This window comes from Euphorbia lathyris, chromosome 7 (genome assembly GCF_963576675.1).
Source record: "Euphorbia lathyris chromosome 7, ddEupLath1.1, whole genome shotgun sequence".
NCBI classification, from domain to species: domain Eukaryota; kingdom Viridiplantae; phylum Streptophyta; class Magnoliopsida; order Malpighiales; family Euphorbiaceae; genus Euphorbia; species Euphorbia lathyris.
In genome coordinates, this window is record NC_088916.1 from 49548484 (window position 1) to 49565831 (window position 17348).

At 35.6% G+C, this 17348-nt stretch overlaps 1 pseudogene; it reads right to left on the reverse strand.

Moving 5' to 3' along the window:
- Positions 1-903: 903 nt before the first annotated feature.
- On the reverse strand, positions 904-12167 carry LOC136236099 (beta-galactosidase 15-like; annotated as a pseudogene).
- Positions 12168-17348: the final 5181 nt, after the last annotated feature.

Here is a 17348-nt window from a genome sequence, read left to right on the forward strand (position 1 = left end):
AACCGTATGCTTACGGAAAACACCCAACATGAGGCAACTAACAATTCTACATAAAACCAGCAGCCATCAAAAGTAATGCAAATTAAACTTTCATAATCATCTTCTAATAAATCCTTTCATCACTTGTGGGTGTTTGTACTTGTAAGTCATAACAGGCAAAACTAACACGTATTATTCGGATATGTAAAAAAAGAAAAAGAAAAGGATGAAGATGCTAATAACCCATATTTTGTAATTTTCAATAAGTGTTATTATATGATGTAACTTGAGGTGCTTGAAACTTTAAAAAATATTTATTATAATAATTATAAAAAATTAAAATCACTGAAAGTGCTAAATAATTTAAAAAGTAGTTACACAAATTAAGAGTTTTTCTATTTAAAAGTTAATATCTATTACATTAACTTATTTATATGCTGATTTTTAGGATAAAAAAATATAGAATCTAAAACCTTTGATTTAATGGCTCAATATGTTTATGATATCTGAAATCACTTTCTTTAGAGGTAGCTTTTTTTTAATAGAATATGCAAAGGACGAATAAGAAAATAAGAGTATGGAATTAAAAGTGGGAATAATTTCTTTTTAAAAAAAAACTAATCTTTTATTGAACCATTACTCTAATAATCATCCTTTGACTACAAAATGTAAAATAAAATTAAGATTAAAGCATTATTTAAAATCTAAAATATTCTAAAAAGCTAATTAATAACTAGCAAAGAGTCTCCACGCTAAAGTATGCACAAAATTATCCTCACAATATGTTGTTCTAAAATTGTCTATCCTAACTTCCATCTTACAAGTCTCTTGTCCAATGCATGTCTGTAAAAAAAATCAAATTTACAAATTAGAAATCAATAATTAATTAACATTTTATATCAATTTAACAAAAACTAACTCAAACTAATTTTCCTTTTCGACCACTGGTAATGTATCTTGTGATGAACATGTTCCTTTACTAAATGAACCCATTACGAATTGAGTGTCCCCAAAATTAGCAAATTTAATTTCCGAAATTGATTTACCCTCACACGACAATACAAGTGTTTCTCCTTCATTCACTTTACCACTTATTGTTCCGACCGAAACAGTTTGGAAACTAACTTCTGTTAGATTGCCTCCGAGTTCCTCGAAAAGAACCAAATTGTTTTTCCCATCTTTAAGGAAAGATCGAGACACATGATACCTATATAATTCACAATTCAATTCGTTAATAGTATTCTAATGCGCATAACAGATATATGCAACCTGATACAGATTGAACGCGATAAATGAAGGTTTTAGTCGTAAACCAACAAAGAGTTTCTTCTCTAGCTAAACTAGAAGGAGTGAATCCCAATAACAAGGTATAAACCTCGGTTCTCAAAGAGAATAATGTTTGATTGATTAAAAGTTGTCGTCATTCTTACAAAATGAGGGTTTAAATACTTCCCCTTAATGATAACAAAAGACAAGGATTACCTCTACTAGGGTTACATTAAGGCTATCCCTAAAAGGGTAAAATAGGTGATACGCCCCGACAAACAGTACATTGGTATATGTACGGATTGTCAGGGTTGTTGGTGAATTACTTCGGGAGGAAGTAAACCTAGAGATCCGCCCAGGGTAGATGTTGATACGCCTCCTTGCGTACTCCTAGATTCGCCCCGCTTGCTTGTCCTGGGGATCCGCCCTCCTAGGTATAACCTCCGTGGGTCTGATGTCTAGGGATTCGCCAGAGCGCTTGTGATCAGTGATCTCAGTTAGGATGTCCGCATCATTCTCTCCTTCTTTAAAAGAACTCGGCACCGATTCGCCCTGTTTGAACTTCAAAGGACCATCCGACTTCCATGGGCTAAGGTCACGGATGTTGAATGCTGGTGAGATTTTACCAAACCAGTTCGGCAATGCTATATGATAGGCATTGGCATTGACCTTCTTGGTGATCTTATATGGTCCGTATTTCCTAGGCCGAAGCTTGCTACTGGCGGCGCTGGCGAGTCTCTCTTTGCCCAAATATACCATAACCTCACCCCCGACTTCAAACTGTAGGTCCCTGCGGTGCTCATCCGCCTTAGCCTTTAACTTCTGAATTCTCTCCTCAAGAGTCTCCCTCACCTCTTGGTGCATCTGTACATAATCCTTGGCCAGCTGGTTGGCAGTCACGTTTCCTTTAGGAAGATAGGCTACATCAAGGACGTGATTCGGGGTCTGTGTGTATACCACCTCAAATGGGGATCTCCCGGTTCCCGAATGTACAGAGCCGTTGTAGGCGAACTCAGCTTGGGCTAGAACCACATCCCACATCCTGGGCTTATCCTTACACTTGCTGCGCAGTAAGTTTCCCAAGGTTCTATTGACCATTTCTGTCTGTCCGTCTGTTTGAGGGTGGGCGGTGGTACTAAACTTCAGAGACGTATCGAACAAAGCCCACAATGTCCGCCAGAAGTGACTGAGGAACTTCGTATCACGATCCGAGACAATGCTCTTAGGTACGCCATGTAGCCTGATAATCTCTTTGAAGAATAGCTTAGCAGTCGCTGAGGCATCATTAGTCTTGCGACATGGTATGAAGTGAGCCATCTTTGAAAACCGATCAACCACGACAAAGATGGAATCCATGCCCCTCTGAGTTCTGGGTAATCCTAGGACAAAGTCCATGGACAGATCCTCCCATATGGTCTCTGACACAGGCAAAGGTAACTGCAAGCCCACATTTATAGTGCGTCCCTTAGCGGTCTGGCAAACATAGCATCGTTCTACTAAGTAGGCAACATCTCTCCTCATCTTAGGCCAGAAATAGCGGGAACTCACTGCTTCATATGTCTTATCTCGCCCAAAATGCCCTCTCAGGGATCCGCCATGTAGATCCCGAACAACCTTCTCGCGAATGGAAGTGCAAGGTAGGCAAAGTTGGTTGCCCCTCATGAGATACTCATCCATCAGGTGATACGCTCCATCTCCATGCTGGTTCTTACATTTTTCCCAGATACTACCAAAATCAGGATCCGCCAAGTATTCTCCTCGGATGTGTTCAAAACAATCGGTCTCTAGGTTTACTATCTTGATTAGTGACACCCTTCGACTCAAGGCGTCCGCCACCTTGTTCTGTTTCCCAGCCTTATGGATAAGCTTATAGGGGAACTTATCTATGAAGGCGGACCACCGGGCATGCATGGAGCTTCGAAGTTATTTCTGACTTCCCAGGTACTTGAGAGCTTGATGGTCAGTGTAGAGGATGAATTCTTTTCCCACCAAGTAATGCTCCCATACTTTCAACGCCCTCACTACAACATAAAACTCTTGATCATACGTTGCCCACTTTTGCCGTGCCTCACAGAGCTTCTCACTGAAGTATGCAATGGGCCTCTTTTCTTGCATCAAGACACCACCAATCCCAACTCCACTGGCATCACACTCAACTTCGAACAGCTTATCAAAATTGGGATACGCCAGCACTGGCGCTGTACTCAGCTTTTCCTTGATCAAGGTGAAGCTCTCTTCTTGGGCGTCCGCCCACTCGAACCCCCTTCCTTTCTTCAAACATTCCGTCAACGGGGCCACTATGGAACTGAAGTTCTTAATGAATCGGCGATAAAACGTTGCTAGCCCATGAAAACTCCTGATATCCCCCACGTTCCTCGGAGTGGGCCATTCTCGGATGGCTCTTACCTTCTCCCCATCAACTTGGACCCCATCGCCACTAACCACAAACCCGAGGAAAACCAGACTTTCCATGACGAAATCACACTTCTTAGTGTTGGCGTATAGCTGGTGTTTCCTTAATAGGTCAAACACTATCCGTAAGTGCTCCACATGCTCTACCAAGGTCTCGCTATGAATCAGGATGTCATCAAAATACACAACTACAAAGTTTCCAATCACTGGGCGAAGCACCTGATTCATCAGCCTCATAAAAGTACTGGGGGCGTTGGTCATCCCAAATGGCATAACTAACCATTCATACAATCCATCTCTCGTCTTGAAGGCGGTCTTCCACTCATCCCTAGATCGGATTCGTATCTGATGATAACCACTCCTGAGATCAATCTTGGAGAAGACTCGAGATCCGCCAAGTTGGTCCAGCATGTCATCCAACCTTGGAATCGGGAACTTGTACTTGATGGTGATCTTGTTAATAGCCCTACTGTCAACACACATCCGCCAAGACCCATCCTTCTTCGGTGTAAGTAAAGCTGGAACGGCGCAATGACTCATACTCTCCCTAACGTATCCCATCTCGATGAGTTCCTCCACTTTCTGTCTCATGATGTCATTCTCCTTTGGGCTCATTCGATAATGTGGGAGGCTTGGTAAACTAGCCCCAGGCACAAGATCGATATGATGTTGGATGTCCCTCAAAGGTGGTAACCCACTTGGTAGTTTGTTAGGGAACAGATCCTGATATTCGCCAAGTAGGCGGGTCACTTCATTCGGCATCTCCCTTTCGTCCCTTTGGGCGGATTCGTGATTCGCCTTAACCATTACCACGTACACCATTTGGCTCTCTTCACATTCGCTGACAAACGATTTGTGTGTAGGACAGACTACCAAAGTAGATTTCTCGTCGGCCTTCATTTGATCAAAGTAATTAGGTTTTAATCGATGAAAGTAATAATGTAATTAAATATTATAATGTTAGAAGTTATATATGTACATACCTTGGCAGTGTTATATGCTACATTTACACAATCAGGAAGAATACTAACAGACCATGCAGGAATTCTGTAACTAGCATCTTTATATTCAATGGTAGCATCTGATGTGGTATTTTTGTTGCTAAAAAAGCAAGTTGAAACTTTTTCTGTTGTAAAAATAGTTCCCTGAAGAGAAAATATCAATTAATATAATTAATTTGAATACTATGATCAATTAATCAATTAAAACACAAAAAGAAGGAATTATTTATTTAATTACCTCAACAGAATTTTCAAAATAAAGACGAGAGATGTTGCCACTAGTTAGTGCATCTTCAATGGAGTGCAAAACATCGTGAAGTTGCTTTAAGTGATCATATTTTGGTTGGTTCAACCCCCCTATTTAGTATCAAAATATAAAATTAATGTCAATATATGAAACAAACAATATAATGACTTAAAAAAGATATTAATTACCATATTCATTAAGAGGTGCATCATAATCATAAGTGGTAGTGATATATGGACCATCAGTTGTTCTTCCAAAATTAGTACCACCATGATACTGAAATAAAATAACAATAAATTATAAAAATTGTTATTATAATTAATATAAACCAACAATTAATAAACTAGAGAACACAAACCATATAGTAATTTTGGAATGTTTCACCGGTTTGGAAAAATCTAGCAACAGCATAAGCAAGATCCTCAGCCATCCTAAGGGGATCTTTTCCACCCCAGCTCTTAAACCAACTCGTCCAATTCTCCGTCCACATTTTTGGGCTATCAGCGTTGTTCGGTGTGAATGAATCACAATACCAACCATTGCATGTGTTTATCTAATAAAAAATGAAAATAAATGGATTTAGACAAACTTACACTAGTTCCGTATAAAGGCGGAAGAAGAGTTGCAACATTGATTAGAGGAACCCACAAGGACAAACATAAACAAACGTTTTATGTGTTAAACTTTCAACCTTTTTCACAACTTAGTTCTAGAGAATCAGATTAAAAATTAAAAGGTACTAAAGATGCAAACTTTGGTTGAAACCCTAAATACCCTTTCTATCATTATATGCTTCTCTGTGTTCTACATTAGGACTACTATTACTACCACTCTTTGATATATTCCCGGAAGTAACAGATGTTAGACTTTTTTATTTTTTATTTTCATTATTAGCAGAGTTTTTGGAGACATTAACGATTTTTTATATTCTTTCTACCGATCAGATGCTGAGATTTTATTTCATTGAGGATGTATTGTTGTTTCAAATTTTGGAAAAATTCTACAGTACTCCCGATTAATATATGCATCTATTTTTATGTATTATTTTAAAAGTGTAAGTAAAATTTCTCGTTTTTTTTGTCACTTTTTATGCACTTAATCATGAGAAAGAAAGGTGTTCTTCTTCCAAATGCAATAATTATTATATCAATATTAGACTCAGTCGAATCTAAATCTATATTTAACCGATTAAATAAGACACTCAATACGTACCATGGGTTTAGGAGCATCACTTTATTGACACATAATACATGGGACTCCAATATCAAGCGATTCAGCCATATTTGCACACCAATCAATGTAAGACTTCCCATCATCTCCATATTTTTCCATCACATTGCATATTCATTCTCGATCTACACATATATTCATCAAATTCAACAAATTAAATTGTTGTTAATGACAATAGAATAAATTTCAATTGTAAAAATCTAAGATTTTAGATACCTGAGACAGAATAATTGGACCTCCTTGTGAGGCAAAGAGCTTTTCTTTTTTCATCATATCAACTATCAAAGTTGTGAAATTTTTCATCTCATTCATGAATGCAGAATTTGTTGTTTGTAACTCAATTCCAGGTAAATTATGCAACCACACAAGTAACCCTCTATATAATTAAAAAAACAAAATATCTAAAAAATTTATGGGTTAAAACATATCAAGAACGGTTAATAATGATATTTAGTTACCCATAGTTCCATTCAGCACAAACATAAGGTCCAATACGAAGAACAACATATAATCCGACAGATTGAACAGTTTTGATGAATCTTACAAGATCAAGATTGCTGGTAAAGTCATATTCGCGATGGACAGGTTCATATGCATTCCAAAATACATATGTTTCAATGGCATCCAATCCACCTTCTTTTGATTTCCTTATCAGATCAGGCCACATCTATATATATAATGAAAAATAATTATTGTAACGAACATGATTTTGAAAAGAAGGGTCAGGTAATGAACTAATTACCTCAGCAGTACTTCTTGGATAATGAATGGAACCAGAAATTAATATTTTGTGCTTGCCGCCAATTTTGATGGCTCTTCCATCATGTGATACTAGAGTAGCAGTCGATATTAAAAGATTGAGTGCTAGAAAACAAAGAACAAAAAGTGAAAAAGAAATTCTGAGAGAAACCATGTTGTTGTTGTTGAAAATTAAGTTAAGAGAAATCGATATAAGGTTGTGCGATTTATATATATGAGCAAGCAAATACTAATTCAACTTGATATCTCAACAAAAATATAATTTGGATTTTATTGTTTAACTCATCCACCCAAATCCTAATTTCCTATTTAGTAGTTAAGTAGAATAATGCTTCAATATCAATACAAGACATTGTTTACTTTTTCAACAATAATAATAAAAAAGAAAAAGATGTGTTTACTTTTCAATTTAACTCTACTTTTAATGTCGAATTCAATTTGTTTGAAATTAAAAAAAAAAATAACACATGCAAGTTTTGTTTTATTGTTTATTTTAGCTAAAATGAGTCTCTCATCAATTATTGATTAATCCCTTAATCATTCAAGTAGATATATTAAGCTTTTGCTTTTTTTTACACATATTAAGCTCTTGATTTTTTAAATAAATATACTAAATTATTGATCAATAATTATTTTAACACAATAAGCCCTTATTTGGTTCATCAATTAATTAAAACTCCGTTTAACATAAAACTATGAGGATATCATTGTTCATCTAAAGTAAATATAGTTACAAAATTATCTAGCATGAAAATCTATATATCTATTGATATGTTAAAACATTGATATACTAATTAACAATTCTATTTGCGCTAAATGAGTTTGAATCACATGCATAACTAGACCGTCCAAGAGGGGTTTAATGTCTTAAAACATAAATGATCAATAACATAATGTCTCCATTTAAAAATTTAAAGACTTAATGGGTTAAAAAATAATTGATTAAAAATTTAATGTATCCATCCAAAAGGTTAATCAACAAAAACTAAACTAATGAAGGGCTAAATTTAAATATAAATTAATTTAGTATTTGATGTTCAATTGGATTCTAGTAAAGATTACCGAAATTTGTCTTTAATTGACTGAGTCCTTAATAAGGGTGTAAACAAACCGAGCCGAACCAAACCCTAGGTTGGCTCGGTATTGACTCATTAATATCTTGAGCCGAGCCCTCTCGAACTGAGCTTTGACGAGTTTTGACCGAATTTGACCGAGGTTTGACCGAATTTGATCGAGCCGAACTTTTATCGAGATTCTCACAAGCTTTAACCAAATTTATCATACATGCCTAGAATAAATAGAATAGAAAACAAAAAAAAGCCTTATAACATACTCCATATGAGTTTAAAATATTAATAAAGAAAAATAATCATGTTATTATCGAGATTCCAGAATAGTACTTGTGGCCAGAAAACACAAATTCGGAGAAAACTTTCAAACAATAAAATATATATTAAAGTTTGTAATGTATTTTGTTCCTTATCAAACCTAATTGTCTAGCTAAAGACTCAAATGTCTAAGCTTTTTTGTGTCATTTTTTTGATAGGTTAAATCTTATTTGAGTTGTGATGTGTAATGAAAACTAATAATAACCAATGAAATATATATATATATATATATGGATTATTTCTCAATGGGTAATACCCATCCATGGGTACTATAGAAAAATGTGTACATTTATTATGAGTGACTTATGATAATAAGTTACTAAATTAATGAGTTTTTTTAATCATTAATGAGTTAATATTGGGTTAATAAAAAGTTAATTTATTTTTCTTCATAATTTCGAAACATTGGATGCTGTGTACTAAGTAAAAAAGAAAGATCACTTAATCTTGGCAATTTATGAAAAAGAAATTGAAGATGACAGGAAAGGTCAGATATTAAGACAAGCTCACTTATTAAATAATAATTATTTTCCATTAGCACGGAATGAAATGGTGATAAGCTAGAATGAAATTATTAATTGTGGGCGAAGAATTAATAGGAATAGCTATACATGTTTTTTTTTATCGTTGATTTTCAAATTAATCATTAGTCGACCTTGTAAAACAAACAACAATATTACCCCTATTTAGCTGTATATGTTTTTCTCTAAATTAAACAACGACCTAATACTTCATTTTGTTATGTAAACTTTTTTTTTGTGAAGATAATGATTTTTTTAAAGTTCCAATTTTATGTATATTATATCTTAAAATATTAAATTTGTATAAAGTTCAGAGATTTTATGTAAAAATCAATTTTTTTTTATCAAAGTTAATGGGTTTTTAGAAAAAATACAACTTTACATAGATTATGTCTAAAAATAAAATATTTACGTAAAGTTTAAAGGCTTTACATAAAACTCGATTTTTCGCATTGAAACAGATTGGGTTTGAATGTGTCTGTTTCTTTTAGACTTACGAACAAAATGTTCAAGTTCAAAATCAATTAGAATATAGAACGTGTCGTGATGGTTTGATATTGCTGGAAAATAAATCGAAAACAACGACGCTAAAAGCTTAGTGCGCCTCGGGCTAACACTCAAAGACTCACTAAATGATAAGTGTACCTCGTCGTTATCAAGTAATAAATCTGGTAAAGTCCAATTTGTTGGTCCCTAATAAGGTAGATTAGTTCTAAATGGGGAGGGATGAATACAACTAATGGGTAAAAAATTTATCTTTTAGATCAATAGTAGCACAAAGACAATGATCGAAATCAGAGGCAACTTTAGTCTACTGAGGTTTCAGTTTAGTGAGATTGACTATGCTTCTGATGATTACGCTTAGATGACAACTCTTTTAACAGAGCATCTAAAGATCTCTTAGATGGACGATTTATATGATATACACAAATTAATCAGAGTGACGAATGTGAGACATATGTTCAGAGCATGCAATATCAGAAGAAGTAAAAGGGGGTATAAGAGAAAGACATTACTCGGTAGATTTATACTGGTTCGGCCTTCTGCCTACGTCTAGTCCTCAAAATACATTCTTATGAGCTTTAATCGACTAAAAACTCTTTTAAAGGTAGAGTACAAACCTTTTACATAATAAACTAAGTTTGAGTAAAGTACCGTCATCTACTAAAACACTTAGCTATCACCCTCGTTGATTGTCTATAATCGAAGCACCAGTATAGCTTCTGATTTTTACAATAGAAAGATTTATATAGGAAATCAATATGAACTAATCTCTCTCTAAGTGTTTACACGAATATGAAAATGATTTGTGTAATATCTCTTTGCTCTTTTTCCCTTTTTGCAATGTATATCTTTTTCGCTTGATGATCAGTTATTGCAAATGGATGTTGAACTTGGCTTTTATAGGAGGAGCCTTTAAACTATCCATTTGAATTAGAAGAGAGTCGTTAAGAACAAACAACTTCTATTTTTTTCTAGAGCTTTTGATGACTTTATCTATTTTGCCGAATGAGGAAACTGGCCGTTTTTTCCTTCAGAAGACGGTTGATCGTTGAAAGCTTCAACTAATGATCTTCTTCTAAATTCTGAATCTGCAGGTGATGCGCCCCTGAGCTGTTGCTCGAAAGCTCACTGATAACATCGATATATTATCTACGGGACTGAAAGGGATATTAACCAAAACGACTGCGTATCCAAGTAATCGGGAAAGCGATGGCATATCAAGCAAGCTACCAAAGCGGCGGATCACATGGATTCCTCTACATGCTATCCATAGTCAAACCTATGGGAGACCTGCCATCATGCCTCGATCCGCCCCCTGAACGGCTGAGCCGACTCCCGATAAAGGCACTAATGAACCATTAATGAGCTAACGGTCATACTTGAATAGGATCAGTAACCGCCATTAATGAGGCATTAATGGAGACTTTCTAGTTACCGAGGGTTACAACTATACGACTATAAATAGCTTGCATCTTGAGCTATTGAGGTACACATTCACGATCTCCTAAACCCTACTTTGTCATTACAGTTTATTCCTATTACTATATACTGACTTTGGCATCGGAGCTTCCCCCCGCCGATCCTAACGGTGCCCCCCCCCCCCCCCCGCAGGGAAGGAATCCGATCGAGAGTTCATCACCAGTTATCACTCACTAAGGGATAAGTGTACCACGTCGTTATCATGTAATAAAATATGGACAAGTCCAGGTATCGAATCCACATGATTTATACCGCAAGTACCAAACTACTAGGCTTATAATATTATCTAGGCTATAGAGGTGTTTAGATTGAGTTTTATCTAAGTTAAACCTACTCCTAAGTGATCTTAAGCTAATTTAACCTGGAAGTTGATGGAATGATACGATAACACTATTTTCAACCTAATTTAACTCTTAATTGCTAATCTAATCCGAGTTGGTTAGGCCTAAGACAATTAAACCTACTCATCCTTTTAGGGTTCCTAGTCCATTATTCCATTGTCAGACTGAAACTAGCTCTTTGGTTCAACAATTTGGGTCTTACCAACTATGAGGTTGTCAATCTCATAAGTTTTTCGGTTAGGGTTAATCAAATTTGACTCGCAATATGAACCTAAACGGTATTTGGATTATTGAATGATTTAAACCAATTAGGTAAAGCATAAAAACACAAGGAAAATAACAACCAATAGAGAAATTAATACTGAAAATTATATTAAAGATGAAAAGAGAATTGTTGTCACAAGTTTACAAACAACCTATGATTCATAGGAAATATCTAAAGCAAACAGGGAATAAAAGACAATAAAAATCCCTTTAAGGGAACTATCGACCAAGCAATCATCTTCCTATGACTGAAGGATATGAACAACCTTGATGAAACCTTGGAGCTCGGAGGAGTTCTTCAATGGCATGCGGAGGAAGGAGGTAGGATTCTCAAGGTAGGGGGTAGGTTATTTTACACAAGCAAAAGATAAAGATAATACATAAAAAAAGGCCTTATTTATAGATTCAATTGACCTAAACCCTAATTCAAAGTGTATTTTAATGCAGGTAGGAAATTCGGGAGAGAGAGAGCTTCATGGGGCAAGGAATCAGCTTAAAAGATGATTTTCGTAGGCCAGCTCGTCGAGCTGCGGGAGCCAGCTCACCGAGCTAGCCTATGAAGGCCAACCCGACGTGCTGGTTTTGCCCAGCTCACCGAACTACTCTTGAGGGTCCTCGAGACGCGATTTTCTATCATTGAGGTCGTTCGCTTCTTGATGGCATTGAGGTTGGAGTTGATTTTTCTGACCTTGGCCGCAGCCGCAAACCTTGAAAGGAATAATTCTTTGAGGAGGTCGAACGAGTCGATGGACTCCGGTGCGAGTCCTCGGTACCATTCCTACACGCTCCCCAATAGTGTGGTGGGAAAAACCTTGCACATTATATCCTCGTCTTTGGAGTAGAGGTTTATAGTGCTCATGAATAAGGTCACATGGTCGTTTTGGTCTTCAGTGCCCGTGTACTGTGCTAGGCGAGATGCCTTCCAGTCTCGCGGAAAACGGGTCTCGATGATTCGTTGTACCAACAGGGTTTTGCTAGATGTCACGTTACCTCTCATCACTCCCCCGAGGGCTCTCTTGTCAAGAAAATGCTGAATTTTGGACTATAGTAGCTCCTCGATATCCAATGGGGTCGTGACATCGGTTCATGTGGATCGGGTGACCGCTGCAGGCGGGGCCACCTTTGGGACTATCGATGACGCTTCTGAAGGTTCGACCGCCATCCCCACTCCTCCTCCATCGTCCCTCGGAGTTGCGGGGCCCATGATTTCCTTAAGGTATTGCCAGATTTTAGCATTCTCATCTTGTAGGCTCCTTTGTTATTCGATGATCTTCATTTGGGTCGCAGTTTGAACTGTCTGTGCCGTCTGGAACCCTTGGATCATGCTGAGTAGCTGCAAAGTGTTGTAAGTCTCCTCCTTCGTTGGGTCCACTTCCTCTAGCAAAGGGCTGAGGTTCGTAGGAACGATCGGGATGGTGGGAGCCGCTCGGTGCTCGTTTGCCGTTGAACTCGTTCCACCGGGCAACATTTCTTTCAGGGGTGTAGTTTCTTCTAGGTTCTCCATCTTTCTGAAATCTGAAGTTACTTATAGACCATGCTCACCGCACTAAATAATTAGGTATCAGACTGAACAGTAACAATAGGGGTGCTTCCGAAGTGCTTCTGAGGTGCTTGTCCAGGGTTCGATGTCTCTATGTGGGATCGATCCCTGAGTACACTCCGACAATCAAGTCAGTATACATTCTGACGAGGTGCCAAATATATTTGTAGAGAGAGTTTATGTACCCTTGTGAGATCCTTTTGAGGGGTATTTATATGCACCTTTGACGGACCGAAGGCCTTTCATACTTTGGATCGGTTGGTAGGGCTTTGGCATGGGATTGGCCCATATTCCTAATCATATATTTTTGGAAAATTTACAAGGAAATTCACATTGTAAAAATTATCTACACTTTTATCACTTACTATTTTCAATTATACCATACCTAGCAGTTAAAGGAAAAATACCTTCCGCAGACATTTCATAAGTTAATTGTTTAGAAAAGTACATGACATTTGCAAAATAAAGTTTAATAGTTTTGATATATTAAGAATTAAACTATCAGCATTAACAAAACAATAATAATATTTTTATTTATGATTTTCATGTAAATGACCCTATATTTTTTTGGTTTTATAACTAAAAGAATTTTTCACTTTAATATATAAAAATGAAATATAGGAATTAAATAGTTGATTATGAAAAAAGTGAAGACTTTAAAATAGATGTGTGAACTCATTAATGTGTGAACTCATTAATGTAATACGTAAAAATATAAAAATTATTAAATTATTTACTAGAAAAATACATAAGTTACCATAGAAATTTTATTTTGAATTAAAAAATGGTATGGAAATTAAAGTAATTTGATATAACAAACATATTAATGTAACACAATTATACTAATTTAAAATATTAATATACATCAAGTAATTGATATAAATATTTCTTTACAGGGATAGTTATCTTATGGTGAATTTGCATAATTGAAAGTTATTTTAATGATATATATAATTCTATGCTGATTATTTATCAAGTCCTCATCTGAGTCAAATTTGGTTGTTTCACATCTATTATATTTATTATACTTTATTATTAGTATGTACTTCATAACACAGAATTTTTTTGTAGTGTTTTTAGACATATCAATAACTAATAAAAGCAGTAGTTCCTTAAAAAGAAGCATTAGTAATTAGAAACGTCAAATGTACCAAGGGTATTTATGGAGCAATAATAATAAAAAATTGAGAAAACAATAATAGGTTTACGATTTATTAGAATATTTTCTTGTATTGGGAATGAAAGAATTTCTTTTAGTATTGTATAATGTATGGGGAATGAAAGAATATGATTTTTAATGTTAATTTTTAATTATATTAATTAGTAAATCACAAATTAAAATACAAATCATTAGATCTTTGATCTAATGGCTATAATTATAGTACCCATGGATGGTGATAAATGATAATACCCATTGAGAGTGAACATATATATATATATATACTACGCCAAAACCCTCTTCAGATGACGGTTAAAAACCGTCGTCCCATGACATATAAATCTGTCACGGAGCTCGCTGCCGTCTATTGCACCTTCAGACGACGATCAGGTTTTGTCATGTTTCATCATCACACATGACATTAGCCTATTTTCTTACTGTCATCTTACCCTTGTTACGATGCAGCTTATTTATTACTACCGTCACCTTTAATGTCATCATATGACATTCTAATAATTAAAACCGTCAGGTTAACGTGTGGGAAATTGGCATATTGAATTTGAGATGACAGTTCGTATAATAATTTCTACCGTTATAACCTGTTTAGATGGTATAGGTCTTAATCAATCATGTCAAAGGATTTTTTTCAGATGACAGATACGTTTATTTTAATGTCTTTTTATTGTTATTTAGATGACATTTTTAAAAATTAAAATGTCACTTTTTGCCTTCTTCTTCGTTTGAATTTCTGGTTTTTACCTGAATACTGAAACATACTAAAATATGAACATGAAATTTTGTATATCAATGGTTTTAATTTTATTGAAGACCAATACTCATAATATGTTTACATTTGTGCCTATAACGTCAATCCATATTTTGAATAACCAATAAATTTTTGAATTAAAACACAAAAAATAACCAATATCTTGAATAACGTCAATCCATATCTTGGAGTAATAATTAGGCCTATAATCCCAAAGGTCTTGGTATCTACAAAAGCAAAAGCAGGTCATTAATATTACACACAACCCTAAACTCAGTAATTACAGACCCTTCCCCTTTCACGGCCTTTCACTTACCACAATCATATCACTATAAATATATGCATCATACGCGTTCAGAATCCATACCTTCAACAACCCAGAAAACTTATGATGTAACAATGGATCCCCTTGTTGAAACTCCACAAGAGATAATTGCTGACTTGGAGAAATTGTACATGGAGAACCCAGAGTGGCTTCTGGCCATCGATGGTACGTATGTCAATTCATAGTTGTTCTGTAACTCTTCCTGGTTTCTTCTGTGTATTTCTAATGATTCTTCTTGGATGATAACGTACAGGTCCTCTCAATGGTAACTTCTTCAAATGGTCGACCAGAATGAAAGGCCCCCAATACACCCCATATGAAAGGGGTGTATTTGAAATCAGAATCAGCTACCCTCCGGATTTTCCAAACAGTCCTGCAAGAGTAATATTAACTCAGATCAGTAAGATATAATCACATACATGACATATAAACATACACTAATAAATCTCTCCTCTTATTCTCAGTTTTGCTTCTAGAATAGGATATATCATCCTAACGTGGCTCCTCAGGGGTTGATTCGTCTTCTCCGTATCCTTAATACCCATCACTTATCCACTGCCACGGTATAATGCAACCATTTATCTATTTCATTTGATAAACACACAACATTATATTTTTGATCTAATTATTCTATGCATTCTGTAATGTTTGTGGCACCTATATGATCTACTTCTACAGCCCCACAGTGAGGAGCCATATCCTGGGCAAGAAGCAGTTGCTGAGCAATACCACAGCAATAGGGAAGAATATGAGGGGCTCGCCCGGATATGGACTGAGGAGTATGCAAAATGGATATGAGGGTGTCCAAATCTCCTAAACTATCTTGAGTAAGAGAAAGGAGAATCGAAAGGCAATGTGAGCTCCAAATGTGGTTCTCATTCCAATTCCAAATTTCCTTTCTCTACTCAAAATAGTTAAGGAGATTTGGACCTTCAATTCCAACCGAAAGGCAACACTCATCCCCCCTTTTTGTAATATAACATAGAGCTTTGCTATTCAGTTCGTATGTATATGCAAGTAGACTAAACTGACCATTTTACAATGTTCCTTCCACTTGGGTTGTACTCATTTTACAATGAACTTGGTAATAAGGGTTATGATGCTGTCACCATAAGGGACTCTGTTTGTGCTGAATATGAGGGTGTCCAAATCTCCTTAACTATCTTAGCTAAGAGAAAGGAGAATCGAAAGGCAATGTGAGCTCCAAATGTGGTTCTCATTCCAATTCCAAAGTTCCTTTCTCTAGTCAAAATAGTTAAGGAGCTTTGGACCTTCAATTACAATCGAAAGGCAACACTCATCCCCCCTTTTTGTAATATAACGTAGAGCTTTGCTATTCCGTTCGTATGTATGTACAAGTAGACTAAACTGACCCTTTTACAATGCTCCTTCCACTTGGGTTGTACTCGTTGTACAATGAACTTGGTAATGAGGTTTATGATGTTGTCACCACAAGGGACTCTGTTTGTGCTGTATGCATCATACACCTATCACCATGTTGAATGTTGTTGTTACGATATCAAACCAAGTGAAAAGGAACATAGTAAGAGTATGGCCAAGCACATACATAACCCTTTACATAGAGCTTGTTATTCAGTTCGTATGTATATGTATATTCTATCTAATCAAAATATATCTTATCATTTGCAAGCCATATTAGTACATGCAATTAGCCTAAATTTACCCTTTAATACATGCTTCATACATGCTCAATGACCCTTTTATAATGTTCCTTTAATACTTAATGCATGATTAAGGTATATTGTAAACGAATTGCATTCAGAATCCTTACTTATTCCTTACTTATCAGCATAACTCAGGTTCAAATAAAAAGGAGTCAGTTAAGTTCATAACATTTTCATCTTTAAGAGTATGCCTAACATACTATAACAAGTAGACAACTTATTCAAGTAGACATATGTATATTCAAGTGAATATGCTATAACAAGTAGACAACTTATTCGTGCATGTCTATTCCTTACTTATCAGCATAACTCATGTTCAAATAAAAATGAGTCAATTGAGTTCATAACATTTTCAGCTTTAAGAGTATGTCTAACATGCTATAACAAGTAGACAACTTATTCAAGTAGACATATGTATATTCAAGTGAACATGCTATAACAAGTAGACAACTTATTCGTGCATGTCTATTCCTTACTTATTC